The following is a 23,906-nucleotide window of genomic DNA, read 5'->3' on the forward strand; positions in this document are numbered from 1 at the left end:
CACCTTCCTCCCATTTCCACCCCTCTTAGTTGTTCTCCCTGTGTCCTTTATACTAGTTTCTGTGATAGAGATTCTTATGAATTAAAAAAGTCTTCAGATTTTAGTGTGAGCTTAAGTGGAACAGTTATTGTTGACAAATGTAATTACTTTCACTGAAATATACTCCAGGAGCCCGTAGGTAGTTGTCAATCACCAGATTCTCTCTGGGCCTTTGCAAGGAAGGACTGCTTGTGGTTTTGGAGAAAGGCCGCTTGTTCCTCTGCTTTGGGTGCTTCAACTGAGGCCAATGCAACATGTTATGGAAAGAGAGCTGGGCGAGAAACAAAACTGGTGGTGTGGATGGCAGAGTTAAAAGCAGCAGGTAGTACATTTGAGGAGGTGAAGCTGCCAAGTGGGATAACTGCTGAAGCGGCTCTATTGTTACATAGCAGAAAGAAAGAAGGTTTGTTCTAGAAAAGACTGGAGGATGATCTTTGGGTTACTAATGCAAAATTTGTTATCACTTTCTTCCCTAAATTACTTGATACCATATTTGAAAATTTAATATAAGAATAAAGAAAAAATAGCAGAGGGAGCAATATTGAATGGCAAAACTATCTTGCCTCCTCAATTGTCCAAGATTGTTTATTAAAGATGGGTTTTATTGTCATTGATTGAAGAGTAGTACTATTTTTATTGTCTCTGGATAGAGAAAGAGCTAAAACTAATCACATTATAAAATTAAACAATATCACTCTTTTAATTTTATTCCCTGAATTAAGATTGAACCTTGGACAGTTCTTCAGAATATGAGCTTGCACTTTAATTAAGTATTTGTTAGCAAGTAAAATGATGTAATTATACTATGTATCAGATAGGCTATATTTCTTTCATGAAATATAGGATAAATTAGGAAATAGTTTTTTTATCAAAATAAATTCTTTGTTAAAACAATGTCATTATTAGTTGGCCTATGTAGAAACTACAAACGATGAGTAGCTATTCGTAAATAATTTTGAAATATTTGATTTAAACACCATAGAGTAGTATATTTTAACTTTACTTGTGTCTCATTTACCTGTAGTTGAGTAGCTTTAATGCCAAATTTGTTTTAAAATTCAGATTGTAACTTGGTTCGCTTGCTCACACTGGCTGCTGTCATTGCATGGCTTTATTTTGTGCTAGCTTTTGGTTGATTAGAAACTGTGTGTCTAGATTTGCTGAGTCCTCACCAAAGGTTCTTTGTGTGGTATCTCTACTCTGTACCAGAGGTTAAGTAAACTCGTGTTTTAAAGCCTTTTCTTTTTCTCTATTGTTACTCTCCTGACTTTTCAGGTGCTCTTGCTCAGTTCAAGATTCTAACTTCTGATCTACTCATATAAAAATGATGCCTTTCACCTGGGGTCACCATTCTTGGTAACTGAACATAATGGTAGATTTCTGACTCTGTGTTTATGTTTCTTCCTTTTTAAATTATTTTTTAAATTGTTCAAGTTCAGTTTTCCACCTTTTCCCCCCAGCCCACCCTCCCTGCCTTCCTTATCTTGCTCCCATTTCTACCCTCCCCCATTATTGCCCATGTGTTCTTTATAATTGTTCCTGCAAACCCTTCACCCTTTTCCCCTGAAATTTCCTCCCCTTTCCCCTCTGGTCACTGTCAGCCTGTTCTCAATTTCAGTGTCTTTGGTTAGATTTTGCTTGTTTGCTTGTTTTGTTGATCAGGTTCCTGTTAAAGGAGAGATCATATGGTATTTGTCTTTTACCACCTGGTTTATTTCACTCAGCATAATGCTTTCCAGTTCCATTCATGCTGTTGCAAAGGGTAGGAGCTCCTTCTTTCTTTTTTGCTGCATAGAATTCCATTGTGTAAATGTACCATAGTTTTTGGATCCATTCATTTACTGATGGGCACCTAGGTTGCTTCCAGCTCTTGGCTATTGTAAATTGTGCTGATACGAACATTGGGGTGTATAGGACCTGGCACATCAGTGCTGCTGATAGAAGAAACTCTTCCTCAAAGCATGATTATCAACTAACTTGCTCTAGTAAGTTATCCTGTATTTACAAAAGCTATTCTTGCTACCAAATCACCTAATTTAGGGACAATGCTTTCCTCTTGAATAATTAGAATGTACACTGACTGACAGTGTGCAGACAACAGGAATGGGGGAGGAGGCCTAGTCAAAGAACATGTATGAATGACCCATAGACATGGACAGCAGTGTGGGGCGTGACTGTGGGAGTGGGGGCTGGACTGGGCAGGGGAGGACAAGGAGAAAAAATTGGGGCAACTGTAATAGAATGACAGAAAAATGAAAACAATAAATATTTGAGTTTTAACAAATATCTTAAAAATTATCAAACATACAGACCTATGGTTTCCTGCAAACACATATCTTTCCACACTGTAATAATAGAATAACCTTTGAAATTTCACTGTGATTCAATCAAAAGATACTATAGTTGTTAAGAATAATTTTAATAGTTGATAGTCTTAATGACTCTACCAAGGCCTTTTAATTTAGCATATAACCATGGAAGGAAAGACTCTCAACTTAAACAAATTGATTTTTAAAAATAAGTACCCGATTGTAAGGTCCAAATTAGAGTCTCTGTGAGTGAAGCAGTTGGAAATCAGGATATTTAACTACCAGAGACATTATAATTAAAATGAGTATAAAAACAACTTTATAATATTGAATTATCTGGTATATAATATTTAAATATTCAAATTGAAAATGCAAATAGAAACCAAATAAACACTGCAAATTCTAATTAGTTATCAGACAAGAACATAAGGTAAAATAGAGCAAAAGAGAGAATTTTAAATATCAGCAAATTTAATTATCTTCTTATTTTGACCCTGTCCTAGAGATTACCCTGGGACATTGTATGTCTTCTCTCCTTTAATGTATGTCAATTATTCAGTGTTCAAGTCTAGCCAGTTTCATGAGCCTATACTTACATTTTTTTTAAATCTTACAATGTATCCTCAAAAAATTTTGGAAATGCTCATATATGCTTAGTTAGTACTTCAGTTTGTTAAAAAGCTGAACACTGGAACTTACTTTAGTTTGTAGTCGTTTGGGGAGAGTGCAACTAAATACAAAGATAAAAAGTTACTGTGCAGATAATGTTTTATATTGATAGTGTCTGCCATAAACATATGATATGTATGTGCTACATTAATTATAGAAGAGTCTTCTAGAACTCACCTATTGTTCTCCTCTTCTTCTGGGAACATAGGAGGGTTTGCTTCTTTGTACTCTCACAGCAAGTTGGNCCCTGCCTTCCTTATCTCGCTCCCATTTCTACCCACCCCCATTATTGCCCATGTGTTCTTTATAATTGTTCCTGCAAACCCTTCACCTTTTTCCCCTGAAATTCCCTCCCCTCTTCCTTCTGGTCCCTGTCAGCCTGTTCTCCATTTCAGTGTCTTTGGTTATATTTTGCTTGTTTGCTTGTTTTGTTAATTAGGTTCCTGTTAAAGGAGAGATCATATGGTATTTGTCTTTTACCACCTGGTTTATTTCACTCAGCATAATGCTCTCCAGTTCCATCCATGCTGTTGCAAAGGGAGAAGCTCCTTCTTTCTTTTTTGCTGCATAGAATTCCATTGTGTAAATGTACCATGGGTTTTGGATCCATTCATTTACTGATGGGCACCTAGGTTGCTTCCAGCTCTTGGCTATTGTAAATTGTGCTGATATGAACATTGGGGTGTATAGGACCTGGCACATCAGTGCTGCTAATAGAAAAAAGTCTCCCTCTAAGCATGATTATCAACTAACTTGCTCTAGTAAGTTATCCTGTATTTACAAAAGCTATTCTTGCTACCAAATCACCTAATTTGGGAAAATGCTTTCCTCTTGCATAATTAGAATGTACACTGACTGACAGTGTGCAGACAACAGGAATGGGGGAGGAGGCCTAGTCAAAGAACATGTATGAATGACCCATAGACATGGACAACAGTGTGGGGCATGACTGTGGGAGTGGGGGCTGGGCTGGGCAGGGGAGGACAAGGAGGAAAAATTGGGGAAACTGTAATAGAATGACAGAAAAATGAAAACAATAAATATTTGAGTTTTAACAAATATCTTAAAAATTATCAAACATACAGACCTATGGTTTCCTGCAAACACATATCTTTCCACACTGTAATAATAGAATAACCCTTGAAATTTCACTGTGATTCAATCAAAAGATACTCTAGTCGTTAAGAATAATTTTAATAGTTGATAGTCTTAATGACTCTACCAAGGCCTTTTAATTTAGCATATAACCATGGAAGGAAAGACCCTCAACTTAAACAAATTGATTTTTAAAAATAAGTACCCGATTGTAAGGTCCAAATTAGAGTCTATGTGGGTGAAGCAGTTGGAAATCAGGATATTTAACTACCAGAGCCATTATAATTAAAATGAGTATAAAAACAACTTTATAATATTGAATTATCTGGTATATAATATTTAAATATTCAAATTAAACATGCAAATAGAAACCAAATAAACACTGCAAATTCTAATTATTAGACAAGAACATTAGGTAAAATAGAGCAAAAGAGAGAATTTTAAATATCAGCAAACTTAATTATCTTCTTATTTTGACCCTGTCCTAGAGATTACCCTGGGACATTGTATGTCTCCTCTCCCTTAATGTATGCCAATTATTCAGTGTTCAAGTCTAGCCACTTTCATGAGCCTATACTTATTTTTTTCTTTTTTTTTAAAGATTTTATTTATTTATTTATCTTTAAAGGGGAAGGAGAGAGGGAGAGAAACATCAATGTATGGTTGCCTTTTGTGTGTCCCCTGCTGGGAGTTGGCCTGCAGAGAACTGGACTACAACCCAGGCATGTGCCCTGACTGGGAATCGAACTGCGATCCTCTGGTTTGCAGGCCCGCGCTCAATCCACTGAGCTACACCAGCCAGGGCTACTTATTTTTTTTTAAATCTTACAATGTATCCTCAAAAAATTTTGTAAATGCTCATATATGCTTAGTTAGTACTTCAGTTTGTTAAAAACCTGAACACTGGAACTTACTTTAGCTTGTAGTCGTTTGGAGAGAGTGCAACTAAATACAAAGATAAAAAGTTACTGTGCAGATAATATTTTACACTGATAGTGTCTGCCATAAACATATGACATGTATGTGCTACATTAATTATAGAAGAGTCTTCTAGAACTCACCTATTGTTCTCCTCTTCTTCTGGGAACATAGGAGGGTTTGCTTCTTTGTACTCTCACAGCAAGTTGGAGCCATGATCTGTGATTGAAGGTGGCAGAGACATTTAATTTGTATTATCAGAACCTGTAGTGCTCTCTTCACTGGCTACATTGAAAATGGTCTCAAATGCCAGATACTGCAGCTACAGATGGTTGTGTTGTGTAGCCGCCGTGTGACTGTGGGATAGTCCCTCTTCCCTACCCCTCTCCAACCATAGGTTTTACCTTCAAAGAAAAAGAGACTTGTACTATCTTAAGCTGGTAAGATTTGAAGGTTTTTTTTCTTTTTATTTTTGTTACCAGAGCATAACTTAGTGTATTCTAATCAGCAGATCTTATTTTTAGTTGCTTTAATTAAAACAGCACAAATCTGTCCGATCCATTCTTGTTTTGCAGGTTAAGATACACACTCCAAAGTTTTTTTTTTTTTAAAGAAACAATTTCTCAACGACTTTGAGTGTAAAAGGTTAATAAATTAGAGCTAATCCCAAGTCTGGTATTCTTCCCACTTTTCCACCTGCACTGTAAGGACAACTGTAAAATGTACCTGCATTGTGTTCTACGTGAGAACTGATTTGCTGATTAACACCGGGTTACACAATGAGCAACTCAGAAAAGGCAGGAGGCAGATCTGCAGTGATTTTTCGTATTCAGTGTCAGTCTATCCAGAGAGACAACATCTGCCACCTTCATTTCCTTGATAGCTGTCGGAGGTGCTCTCCATAGGTTGATGCTTAGCCTGAGGGGGGAAACCAGCTGAAGGTACTTGGAAGGTTAGATTCCTCCTAGGTTTACAAGGCTATATTGGCTATACCCTCCTTCATACAAATGCAGATAAAAAGGTGAATGACTTTACTATTGCTTGTTGCTTCATGTTTCTAAGTTTAGGAGACAATACATTTTTAAGGTTTCTTTTTTTTATTGAAAAATATGTGGCCAGAACATGTTCTGATATTTGGTCTAGAGAGACAGGATCACTGTAAAGTATATTTTAAGTAATATATGAATTCACATAGTGAGTACTGATTATTTAGCAGAGGCTAAGAGTTAGAGAGAAAGTGTTAAAGGTGAAAGTTTATCCTGAGTACTTGAGAATAATGGTTGACTGTATAGGGCCAGAGTACTTATTATCCAGGCAACCTTGGACAAGTTACACAACTTCTATTCAGGTGCCTTATCTGTTAAATGAAAGAACAGTAGAATTTGGTGAGTTTTCATGAGATAACATATATGAAACACTTAACAGAGTGTCTGGGACAAAAAAGCAATAAAATAATGTTGGTATCAGAAGATTTTTCAATTTTTCAATCAAAAGAGATGTAAACTTCTATGTTAGATTGGAGTTAAATTGATTACCTCCTTTAATACTGCTATTTGAGTTGGAGAAATCAACTTAAACAAGGGACCATCAGATGCATTCTTATTTAATTGAACCAGTTCATTGTATGCATGAACTGTTTTGTTACATGATGTTTTGATAACAAACTATCCTAAATATCTGTGGCTTACGAAAACAAATATTTATTTCCTACTTCCATTACATGTTGTCTCTAGGTCATCTTAGGTTCTGCTGTATATCTTCTTTATTGTAGGGTTAACCATGTAGGTGCAGACACCATTGAAGACATTGTTAGGCTGATTAGCACAGAGAAATAAAGAAGTGGCTGAATCACACAGTACCACTGCATAGAGGCAGTGCATGTCCCATCCACAGATATTTCACCAGCCAAAACAAGTCATATGACAAGCCTGGTATCAATGTACCAGAGATGTTTATCTCTTTAGGAGAAGCTATCAATGTTTTTACTGGACTAAAGTCTCTAGGAGTCCACACTTTGGGTATAAATATTTATTACCTTTCCTTCCACAAGCAAAGTACCTGCATCCTCTCTCCAAGTGTAATATGAATCATGAAACTAGGTTCAGGAGTGATTATCTGTGCATCAGCTTTGGGTGTAGTTTTGTTTATCTGGACCCTGTGAAATATAAAGGGAATTTATCTGCCTCCCCTACAATCTACTTATATAGCGGAAAAAGGTAGGGTAACCCCCACCAAAATGCTACATTTTAGAATAGAGTTTGAAGTGTTCAGTAATCACTGCTCCACAGCAATTTTGAAGTCCTTCTGTGTAGATGTCATAAGGGCCCCTTCTACCCAGGACGTGTGCTATACACTTGATTAGGCCTCTGCTCTCTAGGGGGCTTCATTTTACACCCTGACTCATAGCTCTTTCGGAAGCACAATGCTCTGAAAAACAGGATCCTTCTTATCTATTTGATACCATTCAGCCCTTGCCTAGAGCCATACACATAGCTCTTTATAAGAAATGTCTTTTTCTTTAGATTTAATTATGGGCAAGTTGTATTTATCAGGCTTCCTACGGGAGAGCCAAATCTTCAGTCTCTTTCTTCCAAGCCATTTGTCCAACTGCAATAAGTTAATGATGCTATATTAACCAATTTAGAAGCTTTAAAATACATTTTATAGCTTCTCTCTGATTTGGTCTTGCCATTAAGATGAGGTTTTGTAGACCTGCATATAATTCACTTTTTTTCTTTTTTATGGTTAGAACTGAGAACCCATTGTATTTTCCAACTTTGAAGGTCAAAGGATTTCTAAACTCCTTTTTAATCTGTTTGCCAACCAGCCAGTTCTTTTCCGAGCTTATCTATTCCTTACAGATTTTAAAAATATATATTAACTTTGCTCATGCACAGTAAGTCACACCACCAAATTGGGTTTTCTCAATTTACGTAAGGTTCTAAACTTACTAGGTACAGTTATTAATAGAAAATGTTCACCACTGGAGAGAATGCACCTCCATTTTTCTTAGCTCTAGTAATAGTTGGTTGAATGTACACACTTGAGTCCCAGAGCCAATACCACACATTTTAGAATTTTTACTGCAGCACCTAATTATATTGCTTTATTAGTCTCCTTTCTCTATACTATGTTATAGTAACAAGCACATCCCAAAATGTAATCACATAGTATAATAAAAAACTTGCAGACATTACATGACAACTGTGGTTTGGTTGTGGATTTTCTGTGGTTCTGGTCTCTGTCTCTTTTACTCTGAATGGTCTCACATTCTTTTACTAAGAATCCAGGCTGACAGATAAGAAGATTATTAGGCTTACTTCAGGAAAAGAAAAAAAAGAAAAAGAAAAACAGAGGAATTGCCACATGAAGGATCTTAAAGCTTCTGCTTAGAAGTAGTACAGTCTTCATCCCTCATATTTTGTTGATTGTAGCAAATCATAGGGCCAAACCTAACATTGGTGGCTAGGGATTATATATCCAGTTGGTTAGAATAGTAGATATTTTCATAATGATATAGTTTCCTACAGTGCTTTTTTGGTTACAGATATTGCTTCTGAAATAAATGGGCAACATTCTTTGAAAAATAATATGATTTATTTCACCTACCTTCTCAATCACAGTAGAGGGAGCTGAGAAATTTTAGAACTTCTCTATAGAGTAGGGAATTATGCCTGACAGTTTTTCACATATGAAGCAGGGACACATGAAGAGAATGTACACTGCCTGGGGTAGGCAGCTCGGGGAGAAAGAGACAGAGCCAAAGCTTAGGTCATGAATACACAGAGACCTCTTACACATTGACCCCACATGAAGATGCTGAGCACTGTACAAGGAGAAATAAGAGGGAAATCATAAATGATACCTCAAAACTGTTTCCTCTTCTGGGGTGAAGTGGAAGTTCTCTATTCTCTCTCAAGCATGTGTTTCACAACTCTCCAGACTGTTGTTCCCTTATGTCATTGAAAAACCAATATTTCTTTCTGTTCTTTTTTTCCCCTTGGTGACACTCGGCCTAGGTGACACTTGGCCTAGGTCATGCTCGCCTGAGCCTAATTTTATCAGGCTGCTTCCTCAGTAACAATCACTGCTCCTTTATAGGAGCAATGTATGTTTTCTCAGGTTCAGGGTAAACATCTCTGCTTTCCCCCGAAAAATCTCTGAAATGGGGTCAGAAGGAGACATTAATAAATTAAATCTAAAACATACTTTTATTACCTAGAATGTTGTTGCTTATTTAATTTTCACATTAAATTATGTCTAGCCATTTTGTTCAGTATAATTGAGCTGAGATAAGATAACTAGCCCAAAGTTCAACATAAGTCATAATACACTGCCAGGAGTGTATAAATTCTTCAAATAAATATCTATATACAAAATTAACCTCCTCACATTATTCTAAAACAATAAATTAAAGCCCAAAATTTCTATTAAGTTTAATAAAATTGAAGTATGAAGTCCTGCCCTTTCCGATTTCATATTCTACTCATTTGCTCTCAGACGTATTTCATTGAGATTCCCCGGGTGGAGATGAATGACTTAGCTTCAGCAGCTTGGGCTATCTTCTATCCCTTCAAATGGATGTAGTTTGTTTGTATTTACAGAGTTTAATCAATCTAAACTAAAGTCTCTTATGGGAACCCAATTTTCCAAAGAGATGAATAAGAGGACATGACCTGTTCCCATATAACAATTTGAAAATAAAGAGACAGCGAGACAGGCCATCAAGCCAGAATGCCACCCACATTATTTGAGTACACTTTAGACCCACCTTCCTGTGGCCAGTGAAAAACTACATGACAGGGATAATTACCTAGAGGAAAGAAGTAGGGGGAGAGGGAGGGAAACAGGGAGGAAAGGAGATAGTGAAGGAGAGAGACTGTGATTTTATTCTTGTGAAAATGCACTTCAGCTTAGGTTATTTTTCTGTAATCTATTACTAAAACCCCATCTCCATATAAATTGGAAGTAATCTATTCAAAAGGGATTTATGATTCTACAGTGGTCACATATCGTATTTGGGAGAAATCTCAAGATAGTCTATCACCTCCTTTCTTAAAGTGTGGTATTTGAATTCTTGTATTCCTGTCAAATTTTGAAATTCACAGCAGTGTCGGCTGCCATGTCTTTACTTTAGACTTCTATTTTCCCTTTCAGTTTGATCCCGCATACTTAATATCTTTCTTCATTTCTACTTCTCCTCTGAACCTTGGATTCCTGACACCCGAGCTGAAGATGGTCCTCTTCTTCCTTTTGTGAGCAAAATGCCCATGTTTTTAAGAGGCCACAAAACTTCTGAATGAGGTTTGTAGCCCTGTATTCCTCTTTGTTCCAATCTCTTGAACTACAACAACGTACATTTGGAAGAGTCTCTGGAGTTCTCTCTTCTGGAGATGACAATGTTGTTCTGGAAAGTGCTCCTTTGCCTATGAGTTTCCAACCTTACAAATATCCAAGCTCTATTCCATCACCATGTCATGCATGAAATGGTCAATATTTCTTCATAAAAAATGCAGGACAAGAGGCAATATAGTGGATGTTTTATGGACCATTTAGACATAAAAATCTAAGAACCACCAGAACAGTATATTTTGCCAGAGCTTAAGTCAGTTAATACCTCCTATCTAGAGGTGAAAGACTTTAAAAATTTTGTGGCAACTGGATTACTAGAACGATTAATTTACTGGAGATTCATCCCCAGACTTTTGCTTAACATTTTCTAAATCATCTTCAGTTGCTTGCAACAATATTTGTGTCATTATATAAGGCCTAGAAATCTTTGGAGATATTAGTTTCACTTCCTGGGGGCAATCTCTCCTTTTAGTCATTTTTTATCTCAGTGGAAAGTTATGTCAGTTTACAGGATCCAGCAGAAATAATGCCTGCTTGAGTGTGGTTGGTAGGGTAATAATATGGGTATGATAATTTATAGTTTTAATTTGAAGACTTCATCTAGAATGTCATATGCTGTGCTTTGGTGTGATATTATTATGTTACAGAATTATATGCATATGGTTTTGTTATCAAAAATTTGTAATCAAAGGGGGCATTATTTGTGCTATACCCTGTATTTTTATGAGGCAATATCTTCAGGATCTCAGTGAGTAGAAACATTTATTTTAATATATGTTTATTAATATCTTATGTTTCTTCATATTTTTGAATGTCCAAGTAATGTGTATACAACTGTTATCTCACATAGTGGTTGAATCACTTCTACGCATTACTTCCATGAAGCAGAGGGATGTGCTCCTCGTATGTGTTATTTCTTTTGTACTTTCTTAATCATTTACAGTAGGCCAATTGGGGTTTTTAATATTTCAAATGTTTTTTAGATTGTTCCTTTTTTCCCTTTACAATTTTCAAGGCTAGGCTATAATATCTACTTTGTTTTTTTTTCACCCCCTTGCCGTTGGACCCAAACTTTTGTTTTCCTATTATATTTCTCTAGACCCTCCCTCAAAATGTGTTCCAAGGTGAGATATATAGACACTGAAAAACAAATCTTATCAACCCTATGACTATAATATTGAAAAATTCTACACAGAATATAACTTAGACCAGAATTTTATCAAGTTTTTTTCTACTATGGGTATTTTTAGGATGATTTATCTCCATTGTGTCTTCTTTAAAGATCTAACTTCATAAGTTTTCTGACCATATTCCCTCAAGAAATATATAGAGATGCTTTCTCACATAAAAGCAAAGTAAAACAAAACTATCACACAATGAAAACAGCTACTTTGAAATAATAAAATATTACTTAAAGTATTTTAGACTAATATTCTTAGTCTTCCCTTCTGAAATTTTTCTGAACTTCCTCCAACCACCTGTCTCTTTTCAAAGTGAAGGTGCCCAGTTACACTTATTATAGATTCTACATCTGTAGTTTTGAATGCTTCTCAATAGTTTTTTGAATGTGAATTGTACCTGTGGGCATTGTTTTATTTTATTTTTTTTGTAATCTTGTAGTCTAAGTTCTTTAAGTCTCTTTGGGGCCCCACACTGTCCATTATCTATTAATAAAATAATATACACAAATATGACTTTATTTCCTTTTATTTGATTTCACTATCACATTGTTCTTCTGAAAGCAAGATTCAACTTAACTTTGACAACTGATATGGTTTCTCATTGATATTCTGAGCAAACCTGAATATTATTGTTGGAGAATTAAAGTTTATAATCATTAATAATGATGTTTCTTTCTCTCTATCTTGCCTAAGAATTATATCTCAGTCAAAAAAGATGATCTGTTTTCAGCTGGCTGACAAAAAACATCATTCCACTATGATGGCCGCAATGCTCAGGTCTCTAAAATCAAAAGCCTTTGTCAGGGCTTAATCAATTAACCATGATCAACCAACTTGACATTATTGTCTACAAGTCAGTAGCAAACCACATGAATCTTAGAAGTTATAATCTATAGTCTCTTCTTTGTTCTTAGGTGAAATGAATTCATCTGCAAAGAAACAATTGAGACAATGTTTCAGCATAGTAAAGTTTAAAGGTGGCAATAAATTGTAAAATGGCCAAAATTCTTTACCCCTTACTCTATTCACATACTTCATTTGATTCTGCAGTTCCTTTCACTAGGGTGGTAGATTTTCTGTGCACTCTCTTTGAACTTGAACTTGCTTTAAAACTTATTTTGAGAGGAACCTATATAAAAGATACATGGACAACAACTGAGAAGGGTGGAAATGGGAGGGAGGGGGGAGGATGGGGGGTGGGATGGGCTGGGAGTAAAAGACAGAAAACTGTACTTGAACAATAATTAAATAAAAAAATTAAAAAAAAAACAAAACTTATTTTGGCTAATAGAATGCTATGGAATTAATTGTAGTAGTTCTGAATGTTGGCCTCAGGACAGTGACTTCTTGCTCGCTTGGACCTGCCTCTACCATGAGCACAATCCCACCTACTTCAGGGCTGCAAGGGCCACGTCCAAGAGAGAGGAGTCCATCGTGACTTGCCAACAGTCATCCTAACCCCAAACATGTGAAAAACCCAGTCAAAATCAGTGGAGAGCTGTTTGACCCATACCTGATAAAGACATATAATTGAGAAGAGGGTGACCTCCCCAAATCCTACAGATTCATGTTAAACCTGTATAGTTATGTTAAGCCACTGACTTTTGGATGTCTTGTTGTTATACAGAGATATGGTGAGAGGTGATAACTGGTGCACTAGAGTTCTGTGGTCTGTGAGGAATTTATTCAGTACATGCCCATTGCACTTTAAACTTTGGGATTATAGCTTTAGTTGAAAAAATAATATAGTAATTTCATTCAGTGATACCTTCAAAACCTGTATACGGAAGCTCTGCCAGTTTCGATGTGGGTCTCAAGTGAAATTAAATGACTACCTGTCTCAGCCTCATGTTAATGTGAGAAAGGTTAGGTTGTGTCAGGAAGGTAGTCAGATCCATGTTTGATTTTCTACCAGCTAATAGTACCTGTTTCTAAGGCATGTGTCTAATGAAACCAGATTCAGGGCTATAGAAACCTACTATTATATCACAAAAGGTGTTTTGTTCTTTCTGTATGTTATTTGGTTCCTTACTGTCCTGCTTTATTCCTATTTTATGGATTTTTTTTTTTGCCATATTATGGTCTTTCTGAGTCAGGCTAAACAGTCGTACCTTCATTCTCTGAGTATTGAGTCAGTAGAAAATAGGAACTGGAGACAGGTAGGAATTAAGGTATGTCTAGATTGGATAATGAAGGTAGCAGGAATTAGAGGCCAAAATTCAGCTTTGTCTGCTTTTTGGCATAAATTGAAGTTCTATACTCATTCTGTCACTGGCAGAAGAGTTAGCTTCCTTACAGTTTGAGAAGTTAACACAAAGGAAGGAGTTAATATATAGGAAGTGGCTGAGGAAGCAGGCAAGATGGAAAGCAGGCACTTCAGAGAGAGAACAAAAAGCTTAGTCGTAGGACAATTTCCCTCAACACACCAACCTAGTTAAATTAGACCAGGGGTGTCAAACTCATTTTTATGAGGGGCCACATCATCCTCATGGGTGTCTTCAAAGGGCCGAATGTAATTTTAGGACTGTATAAATGTAACTACTCCTTAACTAGGGTCAATGAGCTGGGCTCTGCCTCAGTGTAGAAATAAGGTGCTGGGCAGGATAAAACAAGGCAGAGGGCCAGATTTGTCCCACGGGCCACCTGTGAATTAGACGATGGATCCAGGTTCCTGTATGTTTGGGCCACATTTCCTTCTGTGAAAGGAGTGAGGGAGCAGATAAAAACTTAAAAGTTTCCTTTGGGTCTGCAGTGCAAATCTTCTGCCATCAGTGAAAGGTATGTTGTAGGAGAAAAGGCTTTTTCATTTACCAAAGCTAATAATGATTCTTAATATTTTTTGTGTTAAAGCTCTATACCTCAAATTGTTCAGAACATAAATTACCAAGCCTACTATTAGAGTCTCATTCCCCTTTTTCTTGTTATTCCCCTGCCATCTCCCCTCTGGTCACTGTCAGTTTGTTCTTTATTTCTATGTCTCTGGGTCTGTTTTGCTCCTTCATTTGTTTTATTCTTTAGGTTCCTCTTATAGGTGAAATCAGAGGGTATTTGGCTTTCACCCCCTGGCTTATTTCATGGCTTGCACCTTCTTTAAATTGGGCATTATTATATGACTGGCTTTGACAATGAAATGTAAGAGAAGTGCTACCCCAGCTGGGTTACTTCCCAGGTGAAGCCTTTTAGAACAATGTGGGATTCACAGGATCCCTCCCCAGTCTTTGGGGATACTTGAAGCATGTGAGAACATAGAAGTCCCATAAGCTTAGTAAGATCCCTGAGGGAGTAAGTCCTACTAATGAACCACATTAAATATGTAACCTGAAGCAGAAATAAATCGTTGTTTAAACTATACATATGTCAGGTTTGCTTCTTACTGTAACATAACCTTTATTGTCCTTTTGTTCTTTTTTTAATTCCCTAAGAAATACTTAACAGGCATCACGAGTGGCTGATGCATAGGTTTCCATTATGCTAGTATGCACTTGTAATGACTTTAAATTTTTGTTACTGGAGGCTGAAAAATGTAAATTTTATAATTTTCAGTGGAAAAGTGCTTGGAAAACTACAGCCTCTAGTAGCTTGGAAGGCAGACAATGTCCTTAATGAACATTTAACTCTAAGGACAATAAATGGAAAAATAACATAACAGCAGTCTGGTAGCACATAGCGGTTGACTGCATTTAATGAGTAATTACAAAGAAGAAATGAGCCCAGAATTCCCTGTCATTGTCTCAAAGGATGTTATGAAGGGAAACAGAGAGATGTCAGAAATTTGGAGACTTGTAGGGATAGAAAAGAGAAAATGGAGAAATGCTTTGACCAATAAAGACAGATTAAGTCTCAGCCACAGGCAACACTTAAATCAAGAGAATGGCTAATACATCCATTTTGTTAAGACCTTTAAATCAACTTAAGTGTCCCAGTGTAAAGGTCCAACTCAGTGTAAAGGTAGTTTCAATAAATCTCTTTAATCAGAAAAAAATAGCTCAAGGTAAAAAGACTAAATATGTGGTTCTTCCACAAAGAGCAGATAAGTTACAGAGAACTTGAATGAATTTGAAAAATAAAAAAAAAGTCAAATGTATGAGAAAGCAAAGATATTTAACAAATGTGAAAGTCTAGTAAAGATTGTATGGACAGTACTTGGTACATGAAATAGGCTGGACTCAATTAAATAAGCAGTTTATGAAGTTTTTAAGAGAATTATACTACCAAAGAAACTACAAGATAGTTTAAGGAATTCTAAAATTGTCTCTTCAAGACTTGAAATGACTATCGGATCTCCAGCATTCTCCAGGTACTTAATAAGAAGACATACTTTTTTCCCCTGACGCCCAATATATGTCTATGAAACAGAATGGGAATAAAATAATCACCCAGAGGGCATAGTTAAAGTTCAAATAGAACAATGGATGGGAAGCTCCTTTCAAGGACCAGAATTGTGAACTAATTCAGAAATGTTTTCCATCCTACAGTAGGGAGTCCTTGAATATGTGCCCAGAGGGATTCAGAATGTTACAACAAGTAACCACTGGGTATGTTTTCCATTCTTCCACTCTCCAAGTTAAAGTCTCCATAGTCGTTAAACATTCTCTCCTCCTCCATTGTACACTGGGTGCGTGGGAGCACTGACTTAGTCTTGGGTTTCCACATCATAGAACACAGATGCCTGATCCCTTTCTCACACCATATATGACAGTAACTTCCATGAGGAGTCAATAAGCAAACTTTCAAAGAAATCAGTTTATATCATGATCATGTTCTTTTTTGTCCAAGAGTCTCAAATTAGTAAGAACTTGTCTCTAGAAATTTTAAATGGAACATTTTGAGGGGCGGATCAAAAGGATGCATAGTTGACTATTAAGATTAATAGTGCTTGCTCACACAGTGGCCTAAATGAGGTGGCCCAGGAAAACAATTAGTGCCTGGAGTTATTCCTAACTTCTGTAGGTGTCTAAATTCATTAATCATTGTTTAAATTTACCAACTAATTTCCAGTTGGGTCAAAAAAGAAGTTGCCCTATATATTCTATTGTTAAGTACATGTGGAATAGAGTAGAAGGGGATGTGAAGTATTTTGAAGCATTTAACGTTAAATAGCAAGAAGGTCTGACTGATTAGAGGATTAAATTCATGCTTCTTATATTCCCCTATCAGAGGATGAATTAACATAGGAGAATGTTAAAAAGATAAAATATAAACCATGATACCGTTTTACAGAAGCCTTGCTAAAAAAAAAAGCAAATTTGCTAATGACTCACATACAAATGTAGCTTCAGACTTCAAACAGCTGCTTTTGGAAAAATCAACCTTGGAGAGGAATAAGCTTTGATTGCCTGAAGCAAAATTGTGTGGATGCAAAGCGAAGAAAAAAATAAAGTAACATTTTGTAGGTGTCAGCATAACTTCTGGCACTTTAATCTGGCTCTGAGGCTTGAATAAATGTCATTCGTTTCTCCGCTGGTGTTTATGAGAGCTTTTAACAGAAACATGTTTAGATTATACAAGCCAGAGGACAAGAGCATACAGTACATTGAGAAAGAGCCTACTTATGCTGAAAATATTTCCATAAAAAGAATGAGTAAGATATGTTGAGAGCTTAAACTATTCTGTTACAAACTCTCTATCCTATTACTTTTATAGAAGTCAGAGGAGTTTAAATTGAGAAGATTTTTTTGAAGAATAAAAGAAATAGCCAACATTTAGATATTTAACCACTTTCATATGACAGCTCATGCTCTGCTCCTGCATTTCCATTTTTTCTATACTATTGTTATCTTTCTTCATCATCAGTGGCTCACTTTCTACTGGAAAATTCCCATTGCTATACAAGTGTGCTATAATAGCTCTTAGCATACATTTGTCATACTCCTTCAGTGACCTCCCCATTTCCTTTTTAAAAAAGATTTTATATTTATTTTTAGAGAGAAGGCAAGGGAGGGAGGGAGGGAGACAGACATTGATGCAGAAGAGAAACATAAAACTGTTGCCTCTCACATGCGTCCCAGCTGTGACCAAACCTGCAACCCAGGCATGCGCCCTGATGGGAATTGGTGACGTTTCACTTTGTAGAATGATGACCAACCAACTGAACCATGTCAGTCAGGACCTCTCCATTTCTTTGTTCCTGTTTATACCCCAATTCCTTTATTTATTTATTTATTTATTTATTTATTTTTTAAAGTATAAGTTCTTTTTATTTTATTTTATTTATTTATCTTTAGAGAGGAAATGAAGGAGAGAAGGAGAGAAACATCAATGTATGGTTGCCTCTCGTGAGTCCCCTGCTGGGAACTGGCCTGCAACCCAGGCATGTGCCCTGACTGGGAATCAAACCGTGATTGTGTGGTTCACAGGCCCGCACTCAATCCACTACACCAGCCAGGGCACCCCAATTTCTTTAAATGTGCCTATTCACTGTAACCACTTTCCTTAATTTATGTAGGTTTACATGTCTATCCATGAACAGAAGCTGCTGGTTTCAAAAGCATCAGTAGCTTCCATTTTGTTAAATCTAACAATACAATTATTATTATTTTTCTTTAATATTAGACCCATTTTTAATTAAATTTTTAATTGATGTTTAATAATAGTTGTCTCCATTTTTCTACCACCACTTTTCCTCACCCTATTCACCCTACCCATCCCCCCACTTCCCACCCTCAGTCTTACCCTTCTTTAGTTTTGTCTGTGGGTCATTTATACATGTTTGTTTATGACAATTTCCCTTCTTATCCACATTATCTCCATCCCCTGTGCCCTCTGGTGACTGTCAGTTTGTTCTTAATTTCAATGTGTCTGGTTATATTTTGCTTCCTTGTTTGTTTGTTAATTAGGTTCCACTTATAGGCGAGATCATATGGTATTTGTCTTTCACCTCCTGGCTTACTTCACTGAGCATAAGGCTCTCCAGTTCCATCCATGTTTTTGAGAAGGGTAGGAGCTTCTTTCTTTCTGCTGTGTAGAAAGTATTCCATTGTATAAAAAAAATACCACAGTCTTTTGATCCACTCATTTACTGATGGGCACTTAGGCTGCTTCTAGCACTTGGCTATTATAAATTATTTTGCTATGAACATTGGGGTATATAGGTTCTTTTTAATTGGTGTTTCAGGATTCTTAGGTTATAATCACAGCAGTGAAACTGATCCCTCAAAAGGCAGTTCCATTTTTAGTTTCTTGAGGAAATTTCATACTGTCTTCCACAATGGGGACATCAGTCTGCATTCCCACCAACAGTGCACTAGGGTTCCCTTTTCTCCACAAACTTGCCAGCACTTATTGTTTGTTGATTTGTTTATGGTGGCCATTCTGACTGATGTGAAGTGGTATCTCATTGTGGTCTTAATTTGCATCTGTCTGATGGCTACTGATACTGAGCATCTTTTCATGTGTCTCTGGGCCCTCCATATATCCTCCTTAGAGAAGTGTCTGTTCATGTCCTTTGCCCATTGTTTAATCGGATTGTTTGTCTTCCTGTTGTGGCATCATGTGAGTTCTTTATATATTTTGAAATCAAACTGATGTCTGAGCAAATATATTCTTCCATGTAGTTGGTTCCCTTTTTATTTTGCTTATTCTTTCCTCTGTGTTCCTTGTTGTAGGGGACATATTGTTGAAAATATTACTGTGTGGAATATCTGAGATTTTTCTGCCTATCCTCTCCCCTGGAACTTTTATGGCATCATGACGTATTTAAGTCTTTTATCCATCTTCAGTTTGTTTTTGTACATGGTGTAAGTTGGTGGTTGAGTTTCATTTTTTTTTGCATGTAGCTGTCCAGATCTCCCAACACCATTTGTTGAAGAGTCTATTTTTACACCATTTTATGCTTCTGCCTCTTGTTGAATATTAATCAACCATAGAAATTTGAATTTATTTTTGGGAACTCTATTCTGTTTCATTGATCTACATGTCTGTTCTTATGCCAGTACCAGACTTTTTGATTACTGTGGCCTTGTAATATAGTTTGATGTCATATTGGAGATCCCTTGTATTTTGTTCTTCTTTCTCAATATAGTCATAGCTATTTAGGGTTGTTTATGACTCCATATGAATTTTTGAAATATTTGCTCTATATCTGTGAAATATGTCATGGTTATTTTGATAGGGATTGCATTGACTGTATAAATTGCTTTGGGTAGTATGGACACATTGTTGATGTTAATTATTCTAGTCCGTAAATGTGGTTTATGCTTCCATGTATTTGTGTCTTTCTTAATTTTTTTCTTCAGTGTTGTGTAGTTTTCTGAGTATAGGTCTTTTACCTGGATTAGGTTTATTCCTAGGTACCTTGTTTTTCTTGTTGTTATATCAAATGGGAGGGTTTTTTCCTCATTTCTGTTTTTGATATTTCATTGTTGATCTACAAAAATGCCTTTGATTTTGGAATATTGACTTTGTATCCCACTGTTTTTCCAAATTCACTTATTAGGTTGAACAGGTTTTTGGTGGAGTCTGTAGGGGTTTCTATGTATATTATTATGTCATCTGCAAACAATGACAATTTTACTTCCTTCTTTCCAATTTGTATTCCTTTTATTTCTTCTTCTTGTCTAATTGCTGTGGTTAAGACTTCCAATACCATGTTCAATAGAAGTGTTGAAAGTAGATATCCTTATCTCATTCATGATCTTATTGGGAAAGTTTTAGTTTTTGTCCTCTGAGTATAATGTTGGCTATAGGTTTTTTTCATATGTTTATTTATTATGTTGAGATATATTCCCTCTATTCCCATTTTGCTGAGTGTTTTTATCATAAATGGGTGCTTTGCCTTATCAAATGCTTTTTCTGAATCTATTAATATGATCATTTGGTTTTTGCCTTTCCTTTTGTTTATATGAGTTATTATGTTTATTGATTTGCAAATATTTTACCAGCTTTGCATCCCTGGGATGAATCCCAGTTGATCTTGGTGAATGATCTTTTTGATGTATTGCTGAATGCAGTTTGCCAATATTTTGTTGAGGATTTTAGCATCTACCTTCATCAGTGATATTGGCCTGAAGTTTTCTTTTTTCGTTGTCTTTATCTGATTTTGGGATTAGGATGATGCTGGCTTCATAAAAAGAGTTTGGGAGTCGTCCATGTTCTTGAATTTTTTGGAATAGTCTGTGAAGGATAGGGTTAGCTCTCCCTTAAATGTTTCACTTAATTTTGAGAGGGTAGAGAAAGGAGCTCTAATAAGAGTTGGGAGTTGGAGCAATGGAAAGAGAGAAGGTAAAATTTACCTCATGAATATAAAAGGGAATGAAGAATGTGGAATGGAGTATGAGAAGGGAACCATATAATACTAGGTTTAAACAGAAATTAAAATAATGTGAAATAAAATAAAGTGAGAAAGAACAGGAAGAGAAAATATTAAATAATTAATACAAATATAGGAGCCAAATTGGAGACAAAGATCCACTGGAGTTCTGTCAACAACTAGCAAGCTAAAATTAATATAGGTGATATGGGAATAAGAGGAAAAAAGAGACAAAGAAAAGTCTAAGAGATGTTTAGAGGATTGGGAAGTGATTTTGTAATGATAGAGGGAGAGGAAATACTAAGAGTGAGGAACAGAATCCAGACTACATGAAAAAAAAATAACATTGAGATATAAGGAAAAAGAGGAAAGAGAAAAGGAGACTAAAGAAAAATAAAAGGTCAGGATGAAAGAGAAATAGAAGAAAGACAAAAAAAAACAAGAAAAAAACAGGCTAAGATGGCAAAATTAAAATTTGAACAAAAAAAGAGTAAGAGAGGGGTCCAGTAAAATTTGATAGTTGAAATACAAAATTAGTGAAGCTCTAGATATAACTTTGGAAAAACAGCACAACAACAACCAACCAGCAAAGTTTGTTAAAGGTGTAGGGAGAATGGGGGTATTTTAAGGGTTGGACAAAAGGATGTGCAATGACCATTGACAAGAAAATTCATTCTGAGTGTCTGGGCAGGGAAGAAATAGTAGGAGTGTGGAATGGAAACAAATTGTAACTAGAGAGAACTCCAAATTTGAAATGAAAATATTACAAGGAAAGGGGACAGTAACATGGACTAAGAGAGGGAAGGGGCAAAATACGTGAATAGAAAGACACTAAGAAATGACTGTTATAAAGCTATGCAGGAAAGAAAGTATCACAAATCATTAAGGAGACCAAAGTGGCTTTTGTCTATGTAGCATCTTGAATTTACCACTGTTTTTTCTTTCTGGATCTGCCTCTGGTGATGTCAGATGTTAATCCCATCTAACCTAGGGCAGCCTTTTTGACACTTCCAGTGATCTGCTGTCATTGGCTGTATCCTTCCATTGTTAATCTGGTCACTTGCACTCAGCAGTCAGGTTTAGGCACCCTAGGGTGGGGCAGAATCTTACCTGGGTTGGGGGCTATTGTTTCCCCTCAGGCTGTTGCTGCTCGGAGGGGAGTGGTCTGCCTGAGCAGGGTGGTTGCTGAGTATGGGGGTTGACTCAGCTCCAGATCCCAGTGGCTCGTCTCTCAGTTCTCTCCCCAGGGCTTCCATCCCCCATCTCTTCTCAGGCATCTTAATGTTGAAATTCTTACACTTAATCTAACTAGGTGTATCAGTAGCATATGACACAACCATTTATTAGAATTCTTCCTTGAAACACTCTCTTTACCACCAACAACCAGAAAATCTGTTGTTTCTCTTCCACATCACTGAGTGGTCACTTAGGTGTTAGAGTACCCTTTCTGGTTGCTACTCATTGGCCTGACATCCTCATTGACTCTAAACATTAGCACGCTACAGGACTCAATCTTTGAACATCTTTTCTTTGCCAATATAAATTTTCTGACTTATCTCATTCAGTGGTGTGCATTTACATATCATCTGTATGCTGATGACTCCCAAATATACATCCTGGTACTAACTCTTCTCTGAACTTCAAACACACAAATTCAACTTGTAGTCTTGTAGGCATATCAGACTTAACGTATCTAAAACAATGCTTGATTTTCACTATGAAACCCTCAGTCATCTTCAGTCTAAAAAGAGCAGCTTTATTCTTACAGCTGCTCAAGCCAAAACCCTAAAACCAGCAGTAACTACCCCTTTTCTCTCATATGCCAGCATAAACTGTTGGCTTTATCCTTAAAATACAGCCAAACCCTAGTCACGTGATCCCACCACCAGCCCATGCTTCTTCGTCCAGGCCACCCTTATCTCTCATCTGAGTTGTTGCTATGTTCTTTCTACACATTTCCAGTTTCCACTTCTCTTGACCTACATTTTTGTTCCTTATGCTTGTAATGTTCTCCATCTGTTTTCTTTCTCTGAAAAAAGAGGAAAAAAATCTGTGTGGCTCAGCTCCTTACTTCCTTCAGATATTTGCTCAAATGTTTCATTACCAGAAAGACCTTTCCTTACTCCTTTATATGAAACAACACCTTATTTATTATTACTCTTATTTTCTTAAACTCTGCTAAAGTTTCATTGGTAGCATATTTTACTACCTGTGTAATACTCATGAATTCAATTATTCATTTGATTTTTGTCTGTCACACCTTCATGAGAGTGAATCTGTGAGTTTTTTTTTTTTTTTACTGTTGTTTCTGGGACACTCACTTGCACATAGTAAGTGTCCAATACATAGCTAATAAACATATCTCAAATTTATCTTGATTTCTGTTGTGTCTAGTCACAAAAATAGTGACTAAAATTATACTTAAGACATATTTTAACTCTAGTATTCTTTAAAATGCAACTGCTACAACCTATGTTTCTTTTTAGAGTACATGTTTGTGCTTATAACCTTGTACTCTGCTGAACTGGAACAGAGGGAATAAGATAACCCCGTATAACCAGTTGGATAAATCAACCCCGCCTGAATGACCATAGGCTAGGATGTCACAGCCAGATTGTACTCAAAACCATAAGATGTTTGCGACAATGAGGAAAACACATATATTAAGTGTCTCTTTCTGCTTTTTGTTGGATGAAAAAAATCTGTCATTATTAAAAAGAGAAAAATCATTTAAAGAGGGCTCATGGCCTCTGATAAATTGACATTTATGTAAATATTCCCTTGGAGAGGACTGTAGTATTTGTGTCTTAATGTAAATATATCTTCTATAGATTTTAGGCTTAATATATAATTAATCAAAATCAATGAACTATTTTGACCTATTTTTGTTCAGAATGTTACTTTTTCAAAAGTTTACAAAGGAGATATTAAACACTGATTTTTTTTTAACTTCTGGAGATGAATATATATGTTTTTTTGCTTTCTGAATAAAACGCTACCTCTTAATTTGTGTTCTTGTCTTAGTGACTACTATTAGTATTTTGTTTTCTCTGTATCCCTTTCTCCTTATCTGTCTCCTATTCTTTGCTTTCAGGC

This window comes from Sturnira hondurensis, unplaced genomic scaffold (genome assembly GCF_014824575.4).
Source record: "Sturnira hondurensis isolate 20B ecotype Veracruz unplaced genomic scaffold, ASM1482457v3 Scaffold0005329, whole genome shotgun sequence".
Classification (NCBI taxonomy): Eukaryota; Metazoa; Chordata; class Mammalia; order Chiroptera; family Phyllostomidae; genus Sturnira; species Sturnira hondurensis.